This window comes from Pongo abelii, chromosome 13, assembly GCF_028885655.2.
Source record: "Pongo abelii isolate AG06213 chromosome 13, NHGRI_mPonAbe1-v2.0_pri, whole genome shotgun sequence".
Classification (NCBI taxonomy): Eukaryota; Metazoa; Chordata; class Mammalia; order Primates; family Hominidae; genus Pongo; species Pongo abelii.
In genome coordinates this window covers 29433029-29453830 of record NC_071998.2, presented here as the reverse complement: position 1 = coordinate 29453830, position 20802 = coordinate 29433029, and positions in this window count along the sequence as shown.

Here is a 20802-nt window from a genome sequence, read left to right as displayed (position 1 = left end):
TAACTTATTGAATGTAGTAAAGAATTGACCAAAAAAAATTATCCCTGTGTCAAAATTATAATTATTAACTATTAATTATAAACAGGAAAAGAAATTCCAAATTGAAATGGATAATTATTAAGGCTCCTGTGATGACTAATTCTTAATAATAGATTTTATCACTTGAATAATTCAATTTTTTACATGGTTGTTATTAAATAATCACTAGCTTGAGAACATGTGGAGTCATCATTTACAGTGTTGAAGAGAGATCAGAAAGAAAATTAAAACTCATGAGAATGCTATTATTTTGTCACTAAGTTTAACATGTTTTTTCATTAATGAATGCTTAATGGACAAAATAACTAAATAAGGCTGATGTGACTACTGTACAGCTGTGTTGCAATGTAAATGTAATATAGACTGTGACTGCAAGAGATTTTAAAACAAATTTTGTAAATCATGGAACTGTTAAAAAGAGGCGAGTCATCACAGAAGTATAATCAAGGAAAGAGATACATAATTTAGATACTCATAATTTGTTTCAAATAAATGACAATAGTGTTTTTTATTATTTGTATATCCCAGACAACATTTTTAAAATCTCAGTGTACGTATTCATAGGTAATTGGAAATCATTCTATTTTAACTGGGCATCTTGTATTCTGTTTGCTAAATCTGACAACCCTAAGGAGCATGACCAATTTGGAAACATTTTAATGTTGTTTCTTGGATTGGGGCTCCTTAGACTGAGGGTATGATATAATTCAAATCCCAGGACTGCTGAGAGGAGAGCTATGGATACCAATTATTAGGGAAGATTATTAATTCAGACAGTCCCTAACTTACAATGGTTCAACTCAGGATTTTTTGAAGTCATAATGGTGGGAAAGCTATGGGCATTCAGTAGAAACCATACTTCAGTACAGTATTAAGTAAATTATATAAGATACTCAACATTTTATAAAATAGGTCTTGTATAGGATGATTTTGCCCAACTGCAGACTAATGTAAGTGTTCTGGGCATGTTTAAGCTATCCTAGGCTAAGGTATGATGTCCACAAGTTAGCTGTATTAAATGCATTTTTTACTTACAATATTTTCAGTTTAGGATGAGTTGATCAGGAATTAACCTCGTCGTAAGTTGAGAAGCATTGATATTAAGAATACTAAGTTCTTCCCACCAAGTTCCAACAGAGATAGGTTGTTCTTATTTTTGTTGTTGGTTCACTTGGTAAGAATTTCCCCTTCAAGATTGTCATTGTTGAGCATCTGATTTAACATATTTGGGGAATCATCTCAGTTTTGGCTCTCCCACTAGTCGAGTTCAAACCCTGTTCCACAGTGGCACTAATGGCCAGTGACGCTTCAAGTTTCTAGGTTGAGCATACCTCCTGGTCAGCCCTGGCTTCTGCGTGGGCTTTTCCACCTGTACTTTAATTTTGTTTTTTTGTGTGTGCATTTCAGAATATCTGTGTTAAACTACAGCAGTAGAAACATGATAAAGTCTGTTTTAGAAAATGGATTTAGAATCAAGTTTATTTACGAATTTTAAATTTCAGCCACTGTGGAACATACCTGCGGGAGTTTCTTGTAATTTAATTTTTTTATAGTAAGACATGCTTATTATTTTAGGAATAAAACAAGTTCTATAAGTCTCATTAAAAAAGAGCAACCTTATCCACACATTCTTCTACAACATGCCCTGCCTCCTAGTGGTAACCACTTTGCACTTTTAATTATTTCATTTCTCACTGGGTTTCACATTTTTTAATGTGTTATCAATTTTTATAGTTTATTAATTTTAGGCACTGAATTTGACCTCTTACTATAAATGATGAGAACTTGGCCTTTACAGCCTCCCCCATTTTCATGCAACCATCCTTTTAAAATAATCATATCATAATATTGAGTAATGTTTAGAATTTGCATTATCATGAATGTATATGTATAGTTTACTGTTATGCTAAATAATATTGTCATATTTCTCAATATTTTCTGTTTCTCATAAGCAAGTGTATTTAGTCTTCCCAAATATATCTGTCTTTCCAATAGCCAAGTGCTGCTCTGTCTGTTCTGTGTTTGGAATTCAGGATTAGAAAATTCTAGAAATAAGGATTCAAGGAAAGAAGTCAATTTCAGCTCTTATAGAAGGATAACTTGGGTTTCTCAAATGTGAGTAGGGCCGTGGAGAGAGGTTGACCCTGGCACTGGTCATCTGCCCTAGTCCTAGACCCCTTGTTCCTACTTAGAGGAGCTATTTAAAAAAACATTTTTCGTAATAATTTCTTAAGAAAAAAACTACACAAAATGCCATAAGCCATTCAGGGGCTTTTCAAAGTGACAAAACAATAGAGATCCCAACGCAAGACCTAGTTGAACATAACTTTAAGCTGTTTCTTCTCTAACTTGAAGTTTATATAGTTATAGAGAGATGGGATTCGTAAGGCTTCATACAGTTAGAAATCCCCCACTCAGTTTCCAGAAGAGTAAGAGAAAAGGAGCTTCATATTTTGCACAGTGGGAACTGAAAGTTTGAAGGTGGCTGGGCCATTGTGACGGGAAAAAACACTGACCTTGACTATGTTGGTGGGGATCCGCTGCTACTTGCCTCCAAGATCCCCTTCCCCTTCTGATGGAGGCTGGCAAGTTCTGCTGTGCTAACTCAGCATTAATGAAATTCTGAAGCAATACTGCAGGTACCATTCCTACGCCCTCATAATCAGCTAGAGCAGAAAGGCATACAAAACTTCAGCTCTGTATTTTGTGAAGAGGAGAGCGGACAGAGAGATTGTTGCTGCTCCTCTTCACCTTCCTAGCCACAGAGAGAATTGTTTATTGCTCAATGGTCCCATTCAAAGTCACTAGCCTTCCCATTGTCTCTCAGCTCTGGAGAATCTCAGGTAGGCTGGTGTGAGTGGTAAAGGTGTGTGACTATGTACAGGGTGACGTTGGCTACCTGACTGTAGGACACCCTGGGCTTAGTATGCGATGGGTATGATAAAGCAGAATCCTTTGGTCTCCTCCTGACATGACTCCTCATGGCAGGAGGAGTCCAAAGAACAGAGCAAAGGTCATAGCAAAACTGAGAAGGGGAGGAATAGATGCCACATAGGCCAGGAGAGGGAATCTTAGCACAAAAACTGAAAGCACTCAGGTTACTCATCTGGCCACTGCAGTAGGTACTGGCTTCATAGCTACATACAACACATGTGGACAGGGCCACATTTCCCCTTCCCTAACCCTAACAGATTCTAGCTCTGAAGGGCATAAAGGACAAGAACATTTTTGTGAAAACAGTGGCCGTTCTGCACTTTTGAAAATGTTGAAAGTGTCCTGTGGACAACGAGTTGGATGAAGAATTGCTGTAGTGGGCACTGGGCTGGCCATGCATCCATGGACCAGGGATATCTAACAAAAGGAAAATAACTTCTCTGAGGTCACATAGCAAGCCATACCTGGCTCTCAGTTCTTTATCTCCAGATACAAATCCGGAGGAAAGAATCATATAAGGATTTGAACACACGCGCTAGAAAGTGACTTGTCCAAAATAAACTAAGGACATAGTTCAGTAAGGCAGCCCATTCCCCCTCTGTTTCTAGCATAGTGTTTCCTCCTACATAACCTCCTACCTATGTGGAAAAGTTAATATGGTCCAAAGGAAAGAAAAACTCTTTAGCTGAAAAATGATTGGAGAATGAAGTGCTATTTTACTAAAATTTTTCGAGGCTTTGTCCTCAGCCAGGGTCAAAAGATTTGAAAAATTCCCAGGGGCATCATTCACACATTTTGCAGACTTGTTATCCAGTAGGTGCTAATGGTGTAAAATGGGGGAAAAGGGAAAGGGGGTTCCTGGAATTATAAGACATGAAGTCCTATACCATAAGTCTAATATCAGCACAACCAAAATGTATAAGTGCGCTGTGAGCCTGGGGATGGTGGGAGCATAAGGATACCAGGAATCAGCAGCTGGAGTCACAAATATCTCTTTAATGGGTTCAGGTTAAAAAAGAAAAAAAAAAAAAAAAAAAAAACATGGCGGTGTTGGCATGGAGAATTGAACCAGAATCCAAGATTTAAGAGGGAGTCAAGGCTAGCATTTGGTGTTCTTCTCTTTGAGGTCTTTCATTTAGAAATTTTATAGTTCCTTAAATCCTGAGCTAAAATTGGGCTGTGGTTACAAGGACAGGTACAGATATTACTAGACAGGCCATGCAGCATTTCAAGAACTTGTGGCAACTGCCTCCTATCCCCATCCTTGGGACTCAAGGCCAGTTCCTTCCTTCTGCTGGAAAGCCTGAGACATAGTGCACTCCTGTGCAAGCTGAGATGTCATGCCAGTGCCTCAAAGTAAGAGGCAGTTTGGGCTGCCAATGAGTCTTAACTATGCAAGGCTGGTTCAACATACGCAAATCAATAAACGTAATCCAGCATATAAACAGAACCAAAGACAAAAACCACATGATTATCTCAATAGATGCAGAAAAGGCCTTTGACAAAATTCAACAAACCTTCATGCTAAAAACTCTCAATAAATTAGGTATTGATGGGATGTATCTCAAAATAATAAGAGCTATCTATGACAAACCCACAGCCAATATCATACTGAATGGACAAAAACTGGAAGCATTCCCTTTGAAAACTGGCACAAGACAGGGATGCCCTCTCTCACCACTCCTATTCAACATAGTGTTGGAAGTTCTGGCCCGGGCAATCAGGCAGGAGAAGGAAATAAATGGCATTCAATTAGGAAAAGAGGAAGTCAAGTTGTCCCTGTTTGCAGATGACATGATTGTATATCTAGAAAACCCCATCGTCTCAGCCCAAAATCTCCTTAAGCTGATAAGCAACTTCAGCAAAGTCTCAGGATACAAAATCAATGTGCAAAAATCACAAGCATTCTTATACACCAATAACAGACAAACAGAGAGCCAAATCATGAGTGAAGTCCCATTCACAACTGCTTCAAAGAGAATAAAATACCTAGGAATCCAACTTACAAGGGATGTGAAGGACCTCTTCAAGGAGAACTACAAACCACTGCTCAACGAAATAAAAGAGGACACAAACAAATGGAAGAATATTCCATGCTCATGGGTAGGAAGAATCAATATCGTGAAAATGGCCATACTGCCCAAAGTAATTTATAGATTCAATGCCATCCCCATCAAGCTACCAATGACTTTCTTCACAGAATTGGAAAAAACTACTTTAAAGTTCATATGGAACCAAAAAAGAGCCCGCATTGCCAAGTCAATCCTAAGCCAAAAGAACAAAGCTGGAGGCATCACGCTACCTGACTTCAAACTATACTACAAGGCTACAGTAACCAAAACAGCATGGAACTGGAGAACAAAACAGAGATATAGACCAATGGAACAGAACAGAGCCCTCTGAAATAATGCCGCATATCTACAACTATCTGATCTTTGACAAACCTGACAAAAACAAGCAATGGGGAAAGGAATCCCTATTTAATAAATGGTGCTGGGAAAACTGGCTAGCCATATGTAGAAAGCTGAAACCGGATCCCTTCCTTACACCTTATACAAAAATTAACTTAAGATGGATTAAAGACTTAAATGTTAGACCTAAAACCATAAAAATCCTAGAAGAAAACCTAGACAATACCATTCAGGACATAGGCATGGACAAGGACTTCATGTCTAAAACACCAAAAGCAATGGCAACAAAAGCCAAAATTGACAAATGGGATCTAATTAAACTAAAGAGCTTCTGCACAGCAAAAGAAACTACCATCAGAGTGAACAGGCAACCTACAGAATGGGAGAAAATTTTTGCAACTTATTCATCTGACAAAGGGCTAATATCCAGAATCTACAATGAACTCAAACAAATTTACAAGAAAAAAACAAACAACCCCATCAAAAAGTGGGTGAAGGACATGAACAGACACTTCTCAAAAGAAGACATTTATGCAGCCAAAACACACGTGAAAAAATGCTCATCATCACTGGCCATCAGATAAATGCAAATCAAAACCGCAGTGAGATACCATCTCATACCAGTTAGAATGGCGATCATTAAAAAGTCAGGGAATAAGAGGTGCTGGAGAGGATGTGGAGAAATAGGAACACTTTTACACTGTTGGTGGGACTGTAAACTAGTTCAACCATTGTGGAAGTCGGTGTGGTGATTCCTCAGGGATCTAGAACTAGAAATACCATTTGACCCAGCCATCCCATTACTGGGTATACACCCAAAGGATTATAAATCAGGGTGCTATAAAGATACATGCACACGTATGTTTATTGTGGCACTATTCACAATAGCAAAGACTTGGAACCAACCCAAATGTCCAACAATGATAGACTGGGTTAAGAAAATGTGGCACATATACACCATGGAATACTATGAAGCCATAAAAAAGGATGAGTTCATGTCCTTTGTAGGGACATGGATGAAGCTAGAAACCATCATTCTCAGCAAACTATTGCAAGGACAAAAAACCAAACACTGCATGTTCTCACTCATATATGGGAATTGAACAATGAGAACACATGGACACAGGAAGGGGAACATCACACACCGGGGCCTGTTGTGGGGTTGGGGGAAGCGGGAGGGATAGCATTAGGAGATATATCTAGTGCTAAACGATGAGTTAATGGGTGCAGCACACCAACATGGCACATGCATACATATGTAACAAACCTGCACGTTGTGTACATGTACCCTAAAACTTAACGTATAATAAAAAATATATATATAATTCACTTATTGGGAGATTCCTGTTCTGCTTACTTGCAGTCTGCTTGACAATCTATATTTGTAGCAGAAAAAAAAAATAACAAGCTATTTATGACTGTCTCCCACTTCCAGAGGAGAAGCAGAGGAGACTAGACCCCCAGAGAAATGAAAAGGTATTTCTGCCCTCCTGTCTTCCAGAAAGTTCTGGTCTTCTGTACTCAGAGATTGTTAATGACTTGTTTTCCCAAACCCCAAGTAAAAGTGTTAGGCACCTTTTATGCAACGCTTCTTGTGTGGGAGGGCAATTTAGATGGGTATTTTAGAGAAGGAAGATGTGATGGTTGGGAACGTGGCACTGCTAGGTTGAAAGGTGAAAGAGATGCCTAAGGGTGACAGGGACTTGAGAAAGTAATGCAGCAAAAGATTCCAAAGTGGCAAGGTCCTTGTGGAAATCTTGAATTAAGTAAGACTCCTGTTTGGTAAGCTTATTTGATGCCTGGAAACTTCACCCTCCAATACTACTGTCTTGGAAACTCTAGCTATAGCTGTCAGTGCCCACACTTGGCATAAAGGCTGTGGAGACAACTGCCTTTAATGGACCATAAGGGCTTCACAATGAGCTTCCCGGCAGCAATCACAATGGGCAGAAGCCAGAAGCTCCATCTAAGGTATTTTTTGGATATTATGTGCCATACTAAAGAAGAAGGTCTCCATTTATGACAGATATTGATCTCTTCCCATAGTCATGGTGTGACTTATGGTTAAAATTAATTTAGGAAAATGGAGTAATGGGATATTTTTTGTTCCTAGTGTTGTGGAACAAAATCATGCTGTTACATTTATTGTTTCATTTAATCTTCATAAACCCTTTAAAGTAGACATTGTTTCCTTTCACAAAGAAGAAAATGGAGTATTAAAAAGGTAGTATGTATTTAGTGAAACACATAAAAGAAGGAAGCTGGGTTGGAGAACCTCCTCAGATTTTAAAAAAGCCTGCGGATATAACTGACAGAAAAGGCAATCTAACTAACTTAAATAACTGATCTTTGTAACTGCAAAATCTGGGAGTAGGGATGGCTTCAAACCCCAGAGTTGATTCAGAGACTCAAGTAATGTCCTAAGGATTCAAGTTATCCCCAGTTTTTGGCTCTCTGTCTTCTGTACTGAGTTTGTTTTCAAGCTTTGTGTGGTAGCGAGATGGCTGCCAACAAGTTCAGAGCTCTATTTTCTCATGTTGAAGCACAGCTGAACTAATGGTGCCTCTCTCAGCAAGGCATCTACGTACTCTTATTGAGCCTTATTGGCTCCAATTAGATCACATGTCCATGGTTGAACCAATCAATCCCTGTGGCCAAAGGTATGGGTGTTATTTTTAGTCAGGCCTGAGTCACAGACCAACCCCTGGAGTAAGGATATGGGGAAAACACATCTCCACATGCACATGGTAAAAAGACTGAGAAACATAGCTTGTTTTTTTCAATAGGGTACACTTTCCAAAAAGATGAAGGAATACTGGATTTCAAAATAAAAACAGTAACAAAGCAGATATCTTCTGTAGCCCTCTTTCATTGTCCCCAATCCCATCTATTGGCTCTCTGCCACGTGTAACATGCCATTTGAGCCAATGGAACTATGCTCCATTACAATGAAAACTGTATCTTCCACTTACATTATCTTCTCAGCCATATTGTGTGAAATTTGGCTCACTTAGAGGAATGGGGATGCATTATATTAACAACTACTAATTACATTTCTTGCTTTAGGTGTGAACTCTGTTTCTCCTATTAGACTTCAGCGAATCAAGAATTCAGCAAATCAAGAAGTCAGTTGATTCCAAGGCTATATTGTGCAATGATTAGATGCTCTTATATTTCCTAGCGAAAAATAGGAATGATAATAAAGCTATCATTCATTAAGCACCTAATATTTGCTGGCTCTGAAATGTTCCATACACATAATTACTAATCAGAAACATTCCATACACATAATTACTAATCCTCACAGCAGCCTGAAAGGGAGGATACTATTATCCCTATTTACTAAATGAGGATACTCTAGTTATGTGTAGTAGATAATTTTTGAGGTTCTTTCCTAGGTCATGATGAACTGTTAATCACCCACTCTTACTCACTTCCAGTGATCCTTTCCTGCCTTCCATATGTTTTGTAAAGTAGAGCAAATTGGTCTGTAGAAAGAAGAATGAAACAGATGTACCACAGTAGTCTAGTGTCTTTTAAGTTCCCCATAAAAGGTCTGACTATTGCTATTAGGTTTCATAAAATACTCCTAACATATTTAAAACTTCTCTGCAAGCCAAGCCCCAAAGAAAATGTTTGTATTTTAATAAAAAATTAAAATAAACTTGCTCAAGATCATTTCACCAGAAAGTACTGGGGTCAAGATTTAAAACCAATTCTCTCTGATACCAAAGGCAGGGTTGAACCACTGCAACGTGCTTTCACTTCCAGGTGCTGCAACTTGAATTCCCAAAATTGACATATTTAATTTCAAAGAACATTACACCAGTTTTTAGTCAAATGATAAAGTTAACCAGCTGCTATCATAGCTGTCAAATTTCTAGGAAGCAGCTTAAATTGTAGGAGAATATGAATCATCATGGATATCCTATTTAAATGTCAATTAGCATGGCTTCTCTTAACAATGAACTCCTTACTTTCACTATTAAAAAAAACATAGGTAATAAAATCAACATGCTGGATTTTTCAAAATAAAAAAACACAAAAGTACCCGTGTTACAATATTACAGTGATGATACCTATAGTTAGAAGTGAAATGGCGTTCGTGGGTGTTATAAAAGAGCAAAATCAATTTCATAGTCTAAACTACATATTACTTAAAAGGAGCACATATTGAAAAGACATTTAAGGTTCTCTCTACATAGAAAATCAGTTTTTCTTCTGTGTTCTTTGCTAAGTAATGAGCTATTTATAATTAGCCAACTCATATTTAACGTAATTTTCTAAAGTATACAGCTTAGATTTTATTTTGCCAAAATTATCATGGTTCATGGTTCATTGCCTTCAAAATTATCAATGTGGTTCATTGCCTTCAAATCTTCACATTTGTTTTAGAGATTCTTTCTTGCTTTAATCCTCCACTAAGTCAAACTGCTTGCAAATACACTTTACAGTAAATCTGTACTAAGGGGATGCCTAGTTGTACTTTTCATTGCGCTTGCACTTGCCTTCTTCTGGAACTGGTATTTTAAAGTAATAGCTACACATTCTTAGTTGTTTGTTAAAGTGAAGTCTTGTTTACAACATATAGAACAGCGTATATAAGGCGCACTATTTCACAATTGTGTAATTACAGCAGCCAAGGCTTAAGTTAATGAGTTTCCTAAATAGCTTTAGAAGAGAGATCGCAATATGAAAAGCTTAGCGTGGAAAACATAGGGATTATCTAGTCCATCAGAGCTCCATCTCAACTATTCTAGAAAGATAGCTTTATATCCTATTTCAAAAACTGTCCAAGAAATAGATTCCAAGTTAAAATCTGTATGAAAGAATAATCCCCAAGACTGTTCTATTACTGATTTTTCGTGTGTGAAATGGCACTGGAGATGTGGTTTATAAATTTGAAATGATGTTTGAACCAGTTATTTTCTTTAAAACGTAAGATTTCATTTGAAGAGGCCCTATTAAGTAATTCTATGAGTAAATTCACAGTCATTACCTGACAATCTGCTTAACTCCATCATGATCAGGATGGATATTCATGAGCATAAATAGTCAATATTGGCTCTAGGAAATCAATTACTCCACTGTTATCCATCAACAATCCTCTTGAGCTCAGGCTTCATATCTATCACTTAAAATAGGTGAGAAAAAGCCCCTTTCAATGATATAAAAATGGCACATAATCATGTGAAGTTTAGTGGATGCCACCCAATATTAGATGTGGGAATTGTGAGACAGAAATACATAATATCATCTTAAATGTAGTTTCATTTGTTTGTTTGTTTGTTTAGTGTATGTTGAGCTCAACTTTTTCCATCTAGTACCTATCTTTCACTCATTCCATTTCTGCATTATCTGGATAGGTTTTCTAAACAAATGACTTTATTAAGATGATACCTCCCCCCAATCATTGAAAGTGTTTCTGACACAAAGATGCCCTTTGCAGCCTGGAAATTCTACTAATTTTCAAAATACAATTAATTTCTCAAGGTTTAAACAATGAGTTTTAGTCTATAGTCTTATACTTGATAGTGTCTGTAGCAGTTATACTATTATACCAATAGTGAGTGTACAAAAATTACTTGTGGTCATAATACATAAAATGAACAGGATTTTTCTTCATGGAAACAGGTAATACTTAATGTAATAGAAAAAGATATAATATATGATTTACTACCACAATTCCACCTATAAACTACATTACAATGGCCCAAAGACTGAGGCAGAAACTAGAAAAGCAGGATCACAGCAGGGGAAACCTTAGAGTTGTATTGTCACATTGCCTGTGCATCTGTTTTCATGTTTGTACAAATTCTGGCAACCAGATAATAATAGCTGATGATGACAAGTAGATATTTGACCAATTAAACATAAAGATACTAGCTAAAATGGGATACTTTTGCATAAAGGTAAAACACATTGCTTTTTTAAAAACAGAATTTGTTTATCTTTTTGTGTATCATTTTGCACAAATGCACACTGTGAATACATGTAAAACTAAAATTCTGCATTGAATACACATCACAAAGAAACAGAAAAGTTAATGGAACTTTTTACTGTAACTTTTGGTAAGGTCCTAACGATAGCATATACTTGAGAGGGAAGGATATTATAACTATTTTTTTGAACACTGAAATTTGAAATTTGCAATTTTCCTTTTTTCATACCTAATATATGATACAGAGGTACATATTAAAATACTGAGGTAGAGTTTCTGCACAGTAGAAGAGGATTTGCCAGAAATTTTCTTGGCCACAGGGTTCCAGTTATCACAATCAAGTGACTTAGTCTATTCAATAAAACTGACTCTAAACATATTTGACCTGATTTTGAAAGTTGTTTCTTTTTTTATAACTGTAAATAAAATAAATGTTCACTTTTTACCAAATCTTAGGCTAGTGTTTCAGTTGGATGCTTCTTAACAAATATATTGGCTTTTTTCTCTAGTGATATCATAAGAAAAATCAATTCTTAGTAAAGTATATTCTATAATAGATGCATGAAACAGCCAACGATGGCTTTTATCTAATTGCTATATAGATTGTTTTAAATTTTCTTTGTAGGCTTTAGTGCTGGATGGTAAACAAGAGAATCCAATTGTATTTTGTAGTACATTTAAGACCTAGCTTGTAAAGTCATTGCAAAAATTTTATTTATTCTCAACAATATATGATATCAATGCCTTTAGTATAAAACTGTAGCATTTTCTTTGATGAATACATAATATACATCGTTATCTTTATAAATATATGTACAGTTTCATAGTATAGGTCAAATGACCCATTAATTACAACTTTGAAACAAAGCAAGTTCTGCTCTTTTCAGGACAGCTGGATTGATAAAGGGGACTGAGCATGCCTGTCTTATCCAGGCACCCAGTAAACAAGCCAGGCTCCAGTGCGAGTCCCCTGTGTTCCATGGCTGTACATCTCATGTTTATATGCTTTAAAAAAGACAAATACGTCTACCTATACTGACAAGATGCAAAGGTATCTATCAATTCTTTATAATTAGTAACTGAAAGCAATGATTCAATGATAAAACTATGAGAAAAATACAAAGATATTCTTCACGGGGTTGAAGTAGAGAGGTTGACATAAGATGAGTAATATTCCCTCCTCGAGGCATGAAAAGGTGTGCCTGGGGACAAATGTAATTTCTAAGCATGGGGTAAGGCATCTACAAGCTTCGGTCCATACAGCTTAATAGAGAAAAAGGCTGAAAAGTAAAAATATGGATCCTCAATTGCAGCAGTTTGCAAGTCCTCAAAATCAATTGCACTTCTTGGAATGGAGTTTGTTAACCAGAAATGCAATCAGAAGTGCCAAAGTGAAGAAAGAGCTATTAACAGAGAGGAACAGTCACTCAAAGATTACAGCTTAGTGATCTTAATGCAGTCATGAAATTGGACATGTGGGGGTCTCTGCAAAAGTCAAACCAAGAATTGGTCAAGGCCACAAACGGCTTGTATCTTAACAAAGCTAGACATCAAAAGCAACACTAGTAACAGTATTTTAAAAGTACAAAGGTCTTTTGGTCAAGTATTTTCATTGATATGAGATGCAGCTATTTATCAGAAGCTTTAAGTTTGAAACCACGTATCATAAGGACTTTTGCCTAAGCAATAAGATATTGTATATTCATAGAAGTACAGCTTCCATGAACTAGCTTGTTGGGGTTTTATAATTATAAAACTATTTTGTATGTATGTATGTATGTATGCATGTATGTATGTATGTATGTATATATGTATGTATGTATTTATTTATTTTGAGACAGAATCTCATTCCGTTGCCCAGGCTGGAGTGCAGGGACACAATCGCGGCTCACTGCAACCTCCGCCTCCTGGGTTCAAGTGATTCTCTGGCCTCAGCCTCCTGAGTAGCTGAGATTACAGGCGTGTGGCACCATGCCCAGCTAATTTTTGTATTTTTAGTACAGAAGGGGTTTCACCATGTTGCCCAGGCTGGTCTCGAACTCCAGGCCCTATGTGATCCACCCACCTCTGCCTTCCAAACTGCTGGGATTGCAGGTGTGAGCCACCATGCCCAGCCTATTTTGTATTTTTAATAGTCTCTCAGTTGTGAATGAATAACTAGGTAGCTTATAGACGCCTGTGATAACTAATAAATTCAGAACTTCTTTGAGAGTTATCACACTTAATTCCAAAGGAAACTTACCTAAAAGAAGCCTAAATAGGTAGTAAACATCCACAGAAACAAATACTAACAACATCAAAATGCAAGCAAAAGTTCTTATATACATCTCACACTCATTCATACTTTTGTTCTGAGAACTAAAATATCCTCCCAGTATTCTCACTTGAGAAAAATAAAGAACTCAGATGGAATTGTATATCAATAAAGGAGTGTATTCACTTTGGTAAAGAAGAATTTTTTCTCCATATCAAAAAAAAAAGAAAGCCAAATAATAATCTGGCTTATTTTAAAAGAAGATTTCCAGACTCCAGGGAAAATAGCAGGTGGCCAGGAGCCTGCCAAATGAGCCTGCCAGGAACACAGCAGGGAGGCTGGGTGGGAGGGAGGACAGCTCATGTCCGCTTGCCAGTTCAGTGGTGGTGAGCAGCCCAGTGGCCAGCTGTGTGATGTGGATACAAGCCACTCCAATCCTCATCCACTTCCCAGATGGTGGAGTCTTTGGCTGCTCCACCTGTGGCCTCCAGCAATGCATAATTAAATTCCTGGCTATGCTATACTTCATTCAGGAAATATCCATTCTCTCTTTTAAAATCCAGGCTTTGAGGAATTCTACTTTGGTCTGTTTCCTCACAGTTGTGTAGATGATGGAGGTATAACAAAAGCAGCAATCTTGAAGCCCTCATACTAAAAGGATCAAGAACAAATTTAGTCCCCTATAACATCTTTTATAAGTAGGATCTTCCATTAAAGTTCATGGATAGCATGTCAAAAAGTTAAATGTTTTTCAACAACTTGTTGTCAGATATGTTGGTTTATGAATAGCTGTTGCTACTTCTGTTATATAGCAACTGCAAAGCTAGCTTATTTAAAGTTACTGTAAGTTTTTAGTCTTTATTGGAAGAAGTGAAAACAGTCTCTGCAGCAAGACTCAAAAGTACCTTGGTTTTCTAGGCCTGCCAGGGATTTTTCTATGAGGCCCTAAACCATGGCCTCTGCCAACAACTCCTCCATCTCCCCATAGCTCTCAAGAAATAGAACTGCTCCATCCTGAAGGTAATTGAATATTTTACCTAAGTGATTTCCTCATTGTTTATTTACATTATGGAACATTTTTCTTGCAGAGTTAGAGTATAATCTGTACGTAATACTGAACAATATTATTGTAAGCTGTACAAAAACATACCCATAAATGAGTTCATTAAGTATTAGATATTGAAGTAAATGCTGTTTTAAATGGTTTCTACTGTGTAAAAATTGTTGGTGGCTTGTTAAATAGGTGTTTGAAAATGTTTAAATTGGGAAAAATTGGTTGGTGTTTTTGTATGAATGAGGAACAGCTTATTTTTTTTAATATTTAAAATAATGAAATATCCAACATGTTTTCAGGAGGAAATCAGATTTGGATAATAAAGAAAGCTTATTGTTTAACTACTTTTCTTTGCTGTAAAGAGACTTTAATAATGTCTTCCCATTTTACCTGACAGGCCACCATTAGATGGGTTTGTTTATTGTTTACTCAATTATTAGTCTAAAAAGCACTTGCTTTAATTCACTATAAAAATGTATACTCAACTGGACCATTAAAACAAGACTAAGTGATTTATAGAAATGCTTTTTCTATATTAAATAAAAATAATTTCAGCAATTAAGCACAAGATTAGCTCTGAGGTTCCTGTTAGGCAAGGGAACAAGAGAAACCATATGTGTTACATGGTATTTACTGTTTAGTGAATTGAAACATACCAGCATAGGGTTGGAACAAATGTATTTCCCAATACTGTACTCATTTATTTACAATAAATTAAATGAATACGAAATGCTTTTGAAAATGGGAAAACATTCTACAATAATAAAGTATCACTGGATTCTACTATAAAGAGCTACCACAATTCCACTCCACCATTGCTATTAAAAAAGATGATCATTCAGTGAGAATGATATTGGTGTACATTTTCCAAGAAAACTATGGAATGAAGAATCAGTTTATACTTAAAAGGTAATTAATTTCAGAAAAGCAGATTTATTCAAAACACATAACAATAATAATGGCTTAAAGGGATTTCTGTTTGTTTGTTTCCCCAGTAATGAGGACAAAGTCAGCTATGAATGAGCTTATCTTTGACTCCACCATTACAACATGACAATATTGCATTTATGACACGTTATAGTTTGTATTGTTTCATTGTTATACGTTTATATCAATGAATACACAACATTCACTAAAGATACAATACTCTTTTCCTAGAAAAAAGAAGCAATGTGTTTATAGTACTGAAAATGTCATAAGCAGTATTATAATAAGCATCTGAGAGTATCATCTCTTTGGTCACGTGGATGCCACTGAAGCAAGAGAATCTGTCTGTGAAGGCCAGTGTGAATTACTAAATTGAGTGATGTAAAGTGTTTCCTGAGAAATGAAATTTGTATTTTATTTAATATAAATCGAAGGTCAAAATGAGCTACAAAACAAGGAGCTGTCTGGAGTAGTTTTCAAAGAAAGCATTTTTAATAACTTAATAACAACCAGTAATTAGCATACTAGCTGTTTGTGGCTAAATACAGCCTTTTGAACTTCATAGAGGCACTAGAATAGCCTGTTCGCTTAACTAATTTAAAGATTCTTTCTCAAAGTCTTGTTTTTACCATTAAATTACACTCTGTATATAAAAAGAAAGAATATCTTGATGCCATGACTTTGGCCACCCCTTCCACATAGTAGATCCTAAATCCATAGATTAACAAAATGGAAATAAGAGAAAAAAGTTGAGAACAAAAATAAAAATTAATATGTCTTGCTCCAAAATAAACCATGTTTTTTTCTCTGTAAACAGATCGCTTGGATCCTGTTGAGTTTTGTGGAAAAGAAAATCACATAAAGTTTTCTCTATGACACACCTAGCAAGGCATTTTCAAGCCCAATTTATTTACACAGGCCTAGCAGTACCTTGGAGAATGCATCTTTTCATATTTTCTCCCACTGTATTGAACCCATGCTTTGTAGCAGATGTCTTAGAGCTGATAGCGCAGATAGCCAAGGTTTGCTGTAGAAGCATGTGAAAAGACAGACATCCAAAGAAACATTGCCAAATGTGTACTACTTTATCAAACTCTCCATATTTAGGCTTATTCCTAGAATACAAAGATTTCTTAACCCAACAGGCAGCCAGGTGCCCGCAAATCCTGAAATTATAAAAACTTTGGCCAAGTTGATTTACTTCTGTGGTCTCTTGTTGAAAAATGTGTTGATTCACATTAATGGCTTGATGAAGGGGGGACTGGAGGACTAGAGGTATCAGGGTGAATAGGACTTTGATGGGTTTTGCTCAGTAATCAGTGTCACTCAATCAGAGTGTGTGGCACAATTAACATCTTATTATGGTGTTTGCTTTCTTCTCTTTTTATACTGCATAATTTGGTACTTTATTATACCATTTCACACTCGTTAGCACCTCATGTAGCACTCATTTATTTGGAAGTCATTTCACAGAAAAATTCTGAAAGATAAAACTCCTGCTGAGAAAGAAGTACCTACAAAAAACCCCTCAAGTCCTCACTCATAGCTGCATACTCTAACTTTATGCAAAATCTACCAAGTTTGCTTTACCTGTCTACAGCAGGTCAGAACTAGCAAAATGAAAAAAATCTAGAATGTGTTATATAAGGCTAGTGAAAAAAGGCAGATTGACAGTACCAAAATAACAGCTGGAAGTGTGAGAAGAGAAAAATATGTTGCAAAACTCAGGCTGAAGAACTTCAAAGGTATAACATTTTTCTCAGGTTGCATTCTCAAGAAACAGGTTCTAAAGTATGGATTTGACTAATTTATTAAAGAAGTGCTCCCTGGAGAAATGAGCAAGGGAGTGGGGAAGCACAACAAGGAGGCTAAGAAACCAAGCAAAGTTGTGATTTTTAGGTAAAATTCCAGCCTAGGCTTACCCTGATTGAAATTGTGTAGAATATATTGCATCTCAGAGTTTGTCTTAAGGCAAGGAATATGAGCTGTTTTGTGTTCCTTTATTAGTCATTCATTGGCTTGGGGCCATGGGGAGGTTGGTGCAGGGGAATATACCCCATGTTGCAGGAGTCTGGCAAATAGAAACAAACAAACAAACAAAATAAAAGTTAACTAAAAACAAAAACATAAATTGATTTGGCCAATAATACATTTGGCTATTAATGACAAGGACCATGAGTGGATAGAGACCCATTTATCAAAAGCCTAATACATTTTCAGATACTAAATGATATGTTTTACTTAAATTTCTGATACATCAAGTTGCAGGTATATAATTTTTTTCTAATAGCTTATGTATACATCGAAGGGAGTGATTATTCTTAAAACCGCCTATGCCTTTAAAATGTGTCAATATGTTGATGTTATATTTTTCCAGAGAAGAGTAAAGAAATATAGTAAAGACATACTTATAAATGCTTTAGTTTATGTATTTTTTTATTCTAAGAAGCTGTGCAGAGAAATAAAAGTCTTCCTTTTCTAACATTTGTTAGTATTTTCAGAAAAATCCATATTTAGCTTTCTGAAGGCAATGCTCTATCTGCATACAGAAGGCTGAATGACAATTTAAAAACAAGCCCTAATCCCTAGTGACTGTACATCTGTGTCACAAAACAATCGCATAATCTGGCATGATTAAAAGGTTTGCTGTTCAGAGCTCAACAGCTGAAAGCCAAATATGGCAAAGTATGATCTAGTTTTCTGCTTCATAAATGCAAATAAAGACTGGCACATAGAGTATAGAAAGCAGTTGTTCTTATACAATTTAGGTCCAGCACAATTTTGGATAAAGAAAATATTCAATAGAAAACCAATCCTTTGAAAACAAAGCTAGACACTGAAGTTTTCTGGCTTATACTATTGAGCCAAAGTTTCTGCTTTTACAAATATGTGTTTAAAGTGAAAATACAGGATGACATGTGTTTTGATAATCTGTAGAAGGACTTTAAACACCCTAATCCTCTACAGCAAGTTCACAATGAAAGTCTGTACAAAATTAGGAAAAACAATGACTTGTATTTTAAATAACCATTTAGCAATAATGTAGACATTTTCCTGCTTGTAGATACTATGCAGAAAGTATTGTTATCTTTGTCTGTCTAGTACTGAGCCATAATCCCTGGTACACAGTAGGCACTCAATAAATATTTTTAATTGAATGGATGACTATAGACTGAATGGATCAAGAAATAGACAAACACGAATTAATTTTGAAAAAAAAGTTGGGAATTATAGTGGTTTCTGAATTGATGTCTGCAGAATATTCTAAATTGTAGCCACATTAATGTAAATAATCCACCAGACCAAGGAGGAAATATACATTAGCATGTCAATATTTTTAAAAGATACAATTTATATTGCCATATTTGTGAGGGACCTAATTATAAATCTTGCATTCTCTTTCAGAGCTGTCTCCTTTGGGAAAAATGAAAGAGGAAATCACATTAAGAATAAAATTGTCATCACAAGATTCATTTTATTAACCCAGTATTTCCTTACTTGCTGCAAATATGCTGGCGATTTTGGATCAGACAATCCAGGACAGTGTTACTTGAATTTATTCTTTGGCATAGTTCCTAGTGTTTTTGATGTAACCCAGAAATGTCTCCAACAGCAAAGCTGCAGAATTCTGCTGTCTATTTTTATTGAAGTATTGAATGTAATTGAGACTGGTCTGCTTAGACTCACCCATGTATACTAGGGCTTTGGTTTTAATAAACATTGTTTCTTCTGTTTTCTCTACTTCAGTGTTTTACTCTTTTAATCTTTTCTTTTTCTTGAATTTTAGCCTTTGAGTTTTTCTTCTGCAGATTTTCATTTCTGAATATTAAACCATGTAAATTCTCTACGGCCTTTTACAGTATGACTTTCTATATATGCCTTAATTCCAGGTGGCAGGACAGACCGTGTAACAATGTGCTACCCAAACTCACTGTGGTGATACCCAAACTCACGGTAGTTTGTGCAAAGTCCTACAGTTCAAAATGCATACCCAGGCACTACAGTGTTAGGCAATAGTAAAAAACTAAATGCCCCAAAAGAGGGCATATAAAGATAGAAAGTGCCCACATAATCCTCAAAGTCAAAAACACCTTATAAATTAACTGTGTCCAAAGACTGTGGTTTTTATGACTTAGGAAGCCTAATCTTTGCTCATATGAGCCCTTGTTCAATTTGGATTGTCTTTTAGAAAGACGAGTCTACTGAAGCAGGTCAAAATGTCACTTTATTTTAAATTAAGATTAGAAACAATGACATTTAATTATCATAATCATGTGTTTTTCAGTAGATAATTATAAAAGACACCATGGTTTAACATTTAGCTTGTTTCCAGAAGAGGAAAAAGGGTGGGAAGTATTTTTATTTAACAATGAGAGTATTTAGAGGCAAATAATTTTATCTGAAATTTACTATTGTTAACTGTTGTACTGTTTGCTGTAAATTAATCTGAAGTAAGCATCCATAGAAAAATGTCAATTGAAATAAGCATTTCTAAAATCCTTGAATATATCTAGTTTAGCAAGTATGTAATTATACACACACATGTCATATCTACAATTGTAATGGGACAAAATTGTATATATAGAGAGACCTAATATGTGAGAATGAGGAAAGGTATTAACTTTTTAGTAATATCAGATGCCACTTGAGCACTTTCCACATGTGCAAGACACTGTGCTAAGTACTCTTGCAAACATGCAGGTAAGCACTTTTTTTATTTGCATTTTATATACCAGAAAACTGATACATGGATATGCTAAATAAGGAGTGGAATAAGGAGGGATTCAAACTGAGGAATATCTAAATCTGAAGCCAAGTTCTTAGCCACTAAACTTGTACTCTACAGTATGATTACTACTCATACATAGTTATTGAGAAATAGAAATGTGTCTAGTTCAAATTTAGAAAAACTATAAATACAAAATGCACAATGTATTTCATTAGTATTAGAAAATACATCCCTCAATAATTTTATATTGATCACATGTTGAGATAATAATATTTGGCCTACAACAGTTGAAATAAAATATATTATTTAAATTAATTTTATCTATTTCTTTTTTCTTTTCATTGTGGTTACTAGAAATTTTAAATCACATATGGGGTTCTCATCTGTTGTTTCACTTTATTTCTACTGGACCATATTTCACTAAACTGTATAGCCTCCATCTCTGACAAGTTAGGGGAGAGACTCTGAAATGTTAATTCCCTGCTTAGTTTGTCTTTTCCTCTTATTCATTTC